Consider the following 9921-nt stretch of genomic DNA (forward strand, 5'->3'; position numbering starts at 1 on the left):
TAAAATTTCCTAAAGTTTGCATTTTAGTTTTAATTGAAGTCAAAGACCTCAAGATAAATTTTCTTGAATTTTTGATTTGTCTGACTATTTTTCACGATTTTAGTTTCTTGAATAACCATAAAATTATGAAAAATATTAAACAGTTAATAAAAATTACCAAACTTCAGATTTTGGTTCTAAATGTACTAAAAGACTTCTAGATAAATTTTCATGGATTATGAATATGTATAACCATTTTTCACATATTTAATTCTCTAAATAGATACAAATTCATGAAAAATAGAAATCAGTTTCCGAAATTATCCAAACTTTTTGTATTACTGTTATTAAACATTATTAAGCTGGGAAAAATATAAAAATTGATTTCTAAACTGTTTAACCAAATTTTATGATTTTTGAGCATTTATTCTAATAAAAATTGAAATAAATAGGAAACAGTTTCCAAAATTGCCCAAAAATTTTTTAACACTTTTATTATACATGTAGAAGCTGTGAAAAATATAAAAGATATTTTTCAGTTAGTGTTGCTATTTTTCCTTGTTTAATCCTCTTAAATAATCATTAATTGAATAATAATTATTAAACAGTTAAAGTAAATTACCAAAAATTTTGTACACTTTATTTACAGAGTAGATAATCTGGGAAAAATACCAAATGTGATTTTTATATACTAAAATCTGATTTTGTGTATTTAAGTGTATTTAATCTTAGAAAATAGGAGAAAAATAGTATACAGAAGAGAAAAATCATCAAACATTTTATGTAGCATCCTAATGTACTACAAGGTGTTCTGGTAAATGTTTATGAATTTTGGATAAGCAGAACTATTTTTCCTGTTTTTAGTAACATATACACAAAAATCAGGGAAAAATAGGAATACATTATGAAAAATTCTGAAAATATTTTTCTAAGTCTTCCACAGAGAGTATAAGCTGCGAAAATTTTTATATAACCTTTTAAAATTATCTAAAGCGGTTTTATGCTTTATTTGGGTTAAACAAAAAGAAAATTTAAAACCATATTAAACAGTAACAAAAACAGATGAAATTTAATGTGGGCACATTATTTAGCATAGGGGTCATCCACGAATTTACCTAGGATTTATTGACCTAAGAAAGTATTTTATATGATTTATTGCCCTATTTTATTTCAATAATTATAACAATTCGAGAAAAATGAATTATTTTCTGAAAATTTGTTGAACATCTCATTTTGTTGATGGGAATCTGGGAAAAATCGGATTTGGTCAGAAAAGGGGTTTTAGATATTTATTTGGAAATATATCCTTCATGAACATATTTGAAAGCTTTTAACAACATACTTTGATGGTCTAGCATCTAAGCTTGAAGATCATCACATGCATGTTTGTTTGAAGACCATTCATGAGTTTGAAATGTTCAAAAATCGTTTTTGAAAGAAAACTTAGAGTGTATGTGGTGATTTTCCACCAAAACTTGTAGAAAAGTGCATTTTCATGATCTTGACTTAGGTTTAGGTCCTTGGATTTCACCATTTACAACATGCATGTTGTTTTTGGGTGAAATCCTACCACCATCATCATCAAAACTGAAGTTAATGAGCATGCACACATATTTTCTAAGAGAAAGGTGTAGAAGAAGAAGGAAATGCAAGAAAAACCTTGAAAACATGGAGGAAAATGAAAGGAAATCGTGTTCTACCTTAATGAACACCACTAGATGATGAAGATTTCGAGTTTGAGGTGTGTTCTTGGACTTATTCTCTGGAAAATTTCGTGGGTATAGATAAATGAAGAGAGAAATGGAGTGGTGGTGATGAAGAGTGTGAGAGAGAATGAGGGGTAGAGTGAGAGAGAAGATTGAGTGTGAGAGAGAATAAGTCATTTAGTGTGTTGGAAAGATGAATTTTGAAGGAGGAGAGAGGGTGTCCGATTTTAGGGGAATAAGATAGGGTTTCCCCCTATTCTATTTTTATAAAATTCAAATATTTTATAAAAATATCAAACATTTCATAAAATGTGCACCTTAACTTAGTTTTTATGCATAAAAGTGTTGATTTTTGATTTATAAATTAAGGGTAAATGTTAATGAGTTCAATTTTATTTTCCTTAAATGCATTTTCATAATTTTAATTATTATAAGATAATATTAGAAGCTTCATAATTATTTTTATAGAATTTTTAAGGTTAAAGTTTATAAATGTGAGTTTTTAGGGCATTTAGGGTTTTTGAGAGTATGTAAGTCTTTGGATATCAAAATTAATTAAATTTTTGAGACTTCAAATTATTTTTGGGTTTTCTAACTCTTATTCAAGTTAGAAATAATGCTTCTAATTTATTTTTACCGGTTTATTGGCACTCTATGTAGTGATTCCGAGATTCAAGCGAAATTGAGGAATCAAGTATACTAGTCCTAGTCTTTGACTTTGACCTAATTTCTACCTCCTTACGCGATGCTCCAATTATCATCTAAGAGAAAGGTGTAGAAGAAGAAGGAAATGCAAGAAAAACCTTGAAAACATGGAGGAAAATGAAAGGAAATCGTGTTCTACCTTAATGAACACCACTAGATGATGAAGATTTCGAGTTTGAGGTGTGTTCTTGGACTTATTCTCTGGAAAATTTCGTGGGTATAGATAAATGAAGAGAGAAATGGAGTGGTGGTGATGAAGAGTGTGAGAGAGAATGAGGGGTAGAGTGAGAGAGAAGATTGAGTGTGAGAGAGAATAAGTCATTTAGTGTGTTGGAAAGATGAATTTTGAAGGAGGAGAGAGGGTGTCCGATTTTAGGGGAATAAGATAGGGTTTCCCCCTATTCTATTTTTATAAAATTCAAATATTTTATAAAAATATCAAACATTTCATAAAATGTGCACCTTAACTTAGTTTTTATGCATAAAAGTGTTGATTTTTGATTTATAAATTAAGGGTAAATGTTAATGAGTTCAATTTTATTTTCCTTAAATGCATTTTCATAATTTTAATTATTATAAGATAATATTAGAAGCTTCATAATTATTTTTATAGAATTTTTAAGGTTAAAGTTTATAAATGTGAGTTTTTAGGGCATTTAGGGTTTTTGAGAGTATGTAAGTCTTTGGATATCAAAATTAATTAAATTTTTGAGACTTCAAATTATTTTTGGGTTTTCTAACTCTTATTCAAGTTAGAAATAATGCTTCTAATTTATTTTTACCGGTTTATTGGCACTCTATGTAGTGATTCCGAGATTCAAGCGAAATTGAGGAATCAAGTATACTAGTCCTAGTCTTTGACTTTGACCTAATTTCTACTACTAGGTCAAGTGCATGATGTGTGTATATGATTCATGAAAAGGTGTTCGAGTCAAAGAGTGACCCAAATATAGATAGTCACTACAGTTAAGTAGTAGTAGAATTCACATATCAATGTGAAATCTAAGCACATTATCCATTGTTTCTAATTGTTTCCAAGTTTCTAATAGGTTATATCTTAACTTCTAGTTACTAAGTCTAGTATGTGTCGTGCCTATATGTGCAACTAAGTTTATTCAAATCTAGAACCGACTCGAATTTTGACGGTTGTCACATTCTCCCCCGGTTGAAAGAATTTCGCCCCGAAATTCAATTCGTGACGTATTCTATTAGAACTCAGTCGAATACAATTATATAGCTGGAGAGGTGGTGACTTGAAGTGTTCTTTGATTATTTTGGGTTTATTTCCTCAAAGGAGAACCCAATTCATTAGCTATAGACAAATTAATGTTTCCTTAATTCGAGTTCTTTCTTCTAGATTATGGAAAATTTGATTCATGGAATCATGATCCAACCACGGCGACGTAGTCGAAAAAAGATCATCTAGTTATATATTATCTGAATTAAGAGAGCGGTACAAGTTATGCAGAAGCACGAACTACACTGAGCGTTAAATCCGCATTGATCCTTAAGTTGCATTCTAAATTAGCACTAAGTGTAAATTCGCCGCCTAATAAAGAAGAGATTAGGAACAATTTGTTCACTTCCGGGTTGGCTACTAAATCTGGAAACTATATATTCCAAAATAAAAAGGGGTAGCACAAATAAAAGAGAAGCGATCGAGGGTAAGTTCCTAAATATACGTACTAAGGGTAGGCAACGAAGTTTTGGTACATCTCAAATGTGAAGGCTATTTAAGTGTCGTCTACAAAATAAATTACGAAATTATTGATGATCTCCGAGGCTATAATTACTACTACAGTTACTCTTACAATAATAAAACCTTATTCGAAGAATAAATATATTTAGAGAGTCATTGTTGCAAATGGAAGCGATGAAAGTTTATGATATTTTTAAATTACATTGTGTAGATAGCATTTTAAGTGTTTAGAAGTGAATAAAAAAATCTCACTGTTATTAAAATGTGTGTTTAGAAGTGATAATTAATCTCATTATTATCAAAATGTGTAATAATTCCAAGATAATAAAGATATATGTGTGGCGATCAAACGAAGTAGTAAAATAATATAAAGATTAATTAAGGTTACAGGTTTAAGTCTTCAATAAGGGAATTTATACAAAAATATTTTGATTAGTCTTTTGAAAAATTGTCTAATTGTCTAAGTCAAGACAAATTCAAGCTTACGAGTCAGAATATTTATGGAAACAAAGTTGAGGGTTTAGGAACTCATTGAAATTTACAAAGTATAATGCTATTTTAAGAAAGGTGTAAAAATATCGATCATTGAAAATAGTGGATTCTTAATTTAGTGTTTCTACAAAAAAAATAATTTAGAGAATATATAATAGTAAAATTCAAGACTTTTGATGTATTTAAAGAAAAGAAGAAGCATAAGAAAATGTATTCTTTCACATATATTTTATGGATTTAGAAAAATGATAAGAACAATGGTATGCATCTTGTGTATTAATTGTAAGAAAAATACAATGAAAATTACATTTTAAATCAAGTTTCCGAATTTAGAACGAAAGAGAAAACGTAAATAAGGATCACTTGTTTATAGTAGATTTCAAAATAAAAGCAAGATGTATATGATAAAATGCGTAATTGAATATAGCAAAGTTTACTAAATCAAAATTATGTCTCACGAGTATACACGTATTAATTGCTCAAAACGAAAGTGTAGACTTCTAGTCTTTATGTGTACGAACATGATACCACGAGAAACAAAATAGACAGAAACAAAGTTAGACAATGTATTATGTTACTATCATGGGCGTGCGAGATCTAAAATCAGAAGGAGAGCGAGAAATCAAGTTCGGAGGAAAGAAAAAGGAAGGTAGCGGCGACAATGATTGTTATTGTTAAAATTTTAAGAACAATACATATAGGTAGATTTAAAACCAGGTTGAGATATATTTCAAACTTCAATATTTGATGTATGTTGATGGTTACATAGACATGTGGGAGTTTTAAAGTGTTTGCTAAGGATTGCTAAAAATTCATAAGTTATCTATTAAGTTAAACTCCATTTGTGGGGAAAAAAAAGAAGCCCTACAAATGGCAATTGAAAATCTGACAATTTTGACTTTTTAGACTGAAGTCCAACAATGATTAAAATGGATAAGGTAAAGACTCAATATATTTAGAAGAATAATTATTCATTGTTGAGAGTGTATCACTGGAAATTTAAAAGTGAACACTAAGTTTTCAAATGCTATAAATTTTAAAAACTTTATAGATTATAAAACCATATTGAAGCAAAGTACACAAATAAGGTATGTTTTGAAATACAAGCATTAGAGATTTCTTATAAACATGTTTGAAGTAGAAATTTGCATAAATATCATGTTGGGTTTCGAGAAAACACATTAACGTAAATTACAATGTCTAAATGAGAAAGTTGTTAAAAGTGTCAAAACAAAAGTGTTTTGAAGATTCGATGAAACTTTTTCACATATTAAGAACTTCAATATCATATGTTTAATTTTTATAGCATAGAGTTTAAACACTTTTATAAAAGAAATGTTTCTAAGTTTTTCGAAAACGTGTCAAAATGGTAAGCAAGGATTAAAATGGTTTACATGCCCTTAAAAGCACATCTATCCATTGAAATGGATTTGAAATGAAATTAAAATAGCAAGGTTAAAACAAATATTGGTTAAATTGAGTTTTGAAGAAAAGTGTTAAGTTAAAGCAAGTTGTCAAAAGATTTTTAGCGAGATTATGGCTTACATTGTTAGGAAATGTCTACTAAGTTGAATGAAGTGGTTATAAAATATTTTATCGATGATAAATAAAACCGATGAAGCGAAATAATTTTTCGATGGAAGATTAAGGAGTAAGGAGAAAGTATGTTAGTGTAGTTGATCGTACCTAAATACTAAGGCGAGTACAAAACGAGTATAAGGCGAATGCCGATGTCTTTTCCCCAAAATAAAGGACAAGAAAAATTGTTTGTAAAACATTTTTAAGTGTCAATGCAATGTTCGATCTTTTATAGTGGTCAAAGGGATATCCTATGTTAAGTTTTAAGCTAAAGGTGGAAACAACCTAGAGCTAAGTCGTAACGTAGTAATAAGGTCTCACGTATGGGTTAAACCTCCGTGTCTCCTCGTGAGTTGAATCTGAAATGTCTGCTAATGGTATCCAAGTGATTACTTAGTGGCGACTCATCTACCTCCTTACGCGATGCTCCAATTATCATTCGTGTCGATATCGAAACGCTTTTTCATAGTTGTAACTCTAGTACAAAGACGATCAAGAGGTATTGAGGAATAATTGGTATAGGTGTCGACTTATGATTATTACTAGTGTATATCTAGCTACTAACCTTACATCTAAAGTCAATAGCTACCAAGGAATACTCATTCTCAGTACTAAGTGCATTGCTCCTAGAGTGGCGAGTGATATAACTGAAGTGGTTAACCTAGCACTTGATAAGGGACAAGAATATTTCTAAATAAAGGCATTGTTATAAAAGTGCACTTAGTTTCTAAGTGTATCTAGATGAATGCCTATAATATGCAATGCCCGTACGCACACCGAAAAATTTTGTTTTTCAAAAGTTTAATTTGAAAATTGTTTTGAACATAATTCTAGTATAATCGTTTCCAGCCTCACATTAACTTTCGTTAATTAAGCATAGTTGGCCAGGCTATACTTAATTAAAGTCCAATAATACGTACTCGAATTAGTTATACCAGTAGTATGTTCTATATTTTAAAATCGTTTAGAAAATTTTAGGCTACAGTTGTGGTTTTCCAAAGGAAAACCGGTATTCTCTATAACCTTCGGCTCTGATACCATTTTCTGTCGCACCCCGCTAAAGCGGAAACACGAGGCGTGGCAGTATAAAGGGTTTCATAGCAAAAGTTAAAAGACAACACCAACCATAGTATTAAAAATCATTACAAATTTACAATGGGTTTGAACAACTTTTAAAAGAAATTACAATGAAAATTGGAATACAACACATGCGAATGCTCCTAACAGTGAAGTGTCCCTAAGTGCCACTTACTCGATGATTCCTGAAAAAGCATGTAAAACGAGCGTCAACTATAAAAATAGTTGGTGAGTACTCACAAGTTTAACAAAATAATATTGGTTCATGAATTGAAATCAAAGTTTTGATAAAAGTTTCCAATAATAAAAGTATATTGTTAAAAGGAGTAAATAAGTTTGTAAAAACTAAGTTGTTTGTCATCATGAGAGATAAAGTATGTTGCCCGAATAAGATGCAACATTCATATTCTCATGGAAGATAAAGTTCGTTACTCAAACGAGTAAACAAGTTTCATTGCTAAAATGAGCAATCAATTTTGTTGCTACAAGGAGCAAACAATTTCATTGCTAAAACATGTATATAAGTTTTCAGTAATAAAAGTTCGTTGTTGTAATGAGAAACAAAGTTCATTGCTATAAATAATAAACAAGTTTATTGCTATAACGAGAAACGAGTTTGTATGTGTATGAGCAAACAATGAGTCTCAACCAAACCTATGACTGAAGCCCTATCAAGATCTATGCTTATCGTTCCATAGATGAATATGGTATCATGCACTCCAGCAATAGGGCGAGTGAGGAGTTGTCAATTCCTAATAGCGCTATCCATAATGACCATTGGCTCAAAGAGTTAATGGTTAGAGATAAGGGAAGGGCCTTAGTACGATAAGTTCTCATGTTTCGTGTTGCATACACATACATAGAGAGACATAGCAATAAAATAGCAATCATGTTTGATACAAATCAATTTAAATACAACATTCAAATAATAATTTTTCGGGACATGCTTTTCCACCCCAAAACATAAAAACTGAAAATAGGGGAGTGCGTGAATACTCACAATGCATTGAGATGATGCAAATGGTGCCTTGAACTACGCTCCACTCGTACCACTATCGTTTTCCTACAACGATGTTACACACTAATGAGTCTCTAATCGAAATCTAACGCTAGTATACATACTACTACAATAGAATTATGCCAATAGTGTGTCAAAATTTAATATTGATAAGTTACAAACATTTTTCTGTGAAAATTTAATTTCAATGAATCAATTGTTATATAACAATTTAAGTGGAAATTTTCCATTATTGAAATGCTAATATTTAACATTTTAAGAGGTGTTCCAATGATTAAATATCAAAAAACTAAATTAATTTAGTTCTAAAATTTCCCAAAGTTTGCATTTTAGTTTTAATTGAAGTCAAAGACCTCAAGATAAATTTTCTTGAATTTTTGATTTGTCTGACTATTTTTCACGATTTTAGTTTCTTGAATAACAATAAAATCATGAAAAATACTAAACAGTTAATAAAAATTACCAAACTTCAGATTTTGATTCTAAATGTACTAAAAGACTTCTAGATAAATTTTCATGGATTATGAATATGTATAACCATTTTTCATGTATTTAATTCTCTAAATAGATACAAATTCATGAAAAATAGAAATCAGTTTCCAAAATTATCCAAACTTTTTGTATTACTGTTATTAAACATTATTAAGCTGAGAAAAATATAAAAATTGATTTCTAAACTGTTTAACCAAATTTTATGATTTTTGAGCATTTATTCTAATAAAAATATAAAAATTGATTTCTAAACTGTTTAACCAAATTTTATGATTTCAGTTAGTGTTGCTATTTTTCCTTGTTTAATCCTCTTAAATAATCATTAATTGAATAATAATTATTAAACAGTTAAAGTAAATTACCAAAAATTTTGTACACTTCATTTACAGAGTAGATAATCTGGGAAAAATACCAAATGTGATTTTTATATACTAAAATCTGATTTTGTGTATTTAAGTGTATTTAATCTTAGAAAATAGGAGAAAAATAGTATACAGAAGAGAAAAATCATCAAAAATCTTATGTAGCATCCTAATGTACTACAAGGTGTTCTGGTAAATGTTTATGAATTTTGGATAAGCAGAACTATTTTTCCTGTTTTTAGTCCATAATATACACAAAAATCGGGGAAAAATAGGAATACATTATGAAAAATTATTAAAATATTTTTCTAAGTCTTCCACAGAGAGTATAAGCTGCGAAAATTATTATATAACCTTTTAAAATTATCTAAAGCGGTTTTATGATTTATTGGGGCTAAACAAAAAGAAAATTCAAAACCATATTAAACAGTAACAAAAATAGATGAAATGTAATGTGGGGTCATTATCTAGCATAGGGGTCATCCACGAATTTACCTAGGATTTATAGACCTCAGAAAGTATTTTATGTGATTTATTGCCCTATTTTATTTCAATAATTATAACAATTCGAGAAAAATGAATTATTTTCTGAAAATTTGTTGAACATCTCATTTTGTTGATGGTAATCTGGGAAAAATCGGATTTGGTCAGAAAAGGGGTTTTAGATATTTATTTGGAAATAAATCATTCATGAACATATTTGAAAGCTTTTAACAACATACTTTGATGGTCTAGCATCTAAGCTTGAAGATCATCACATGCATGTTTGTTTGAAGACCATTCATGAGTTTGAAATGTTCAAAAATCGTTTTT

This window comes from Lactuca virosa, chromosome 3, assembly GCF_052849685.1.
Source record: "Lactuca virosa cultivar CGN04683 chromosome 3, Lactuca_virosa_CGN04683_v6, whole genome shotgun sequence".
Classification (NCBI taxonomy): Eukaryota; Viridiplantae; Streptophyta; class Magnoliopsida; order Asterales; family Asteraceae; genus Lactuca; species Lactuca virosa.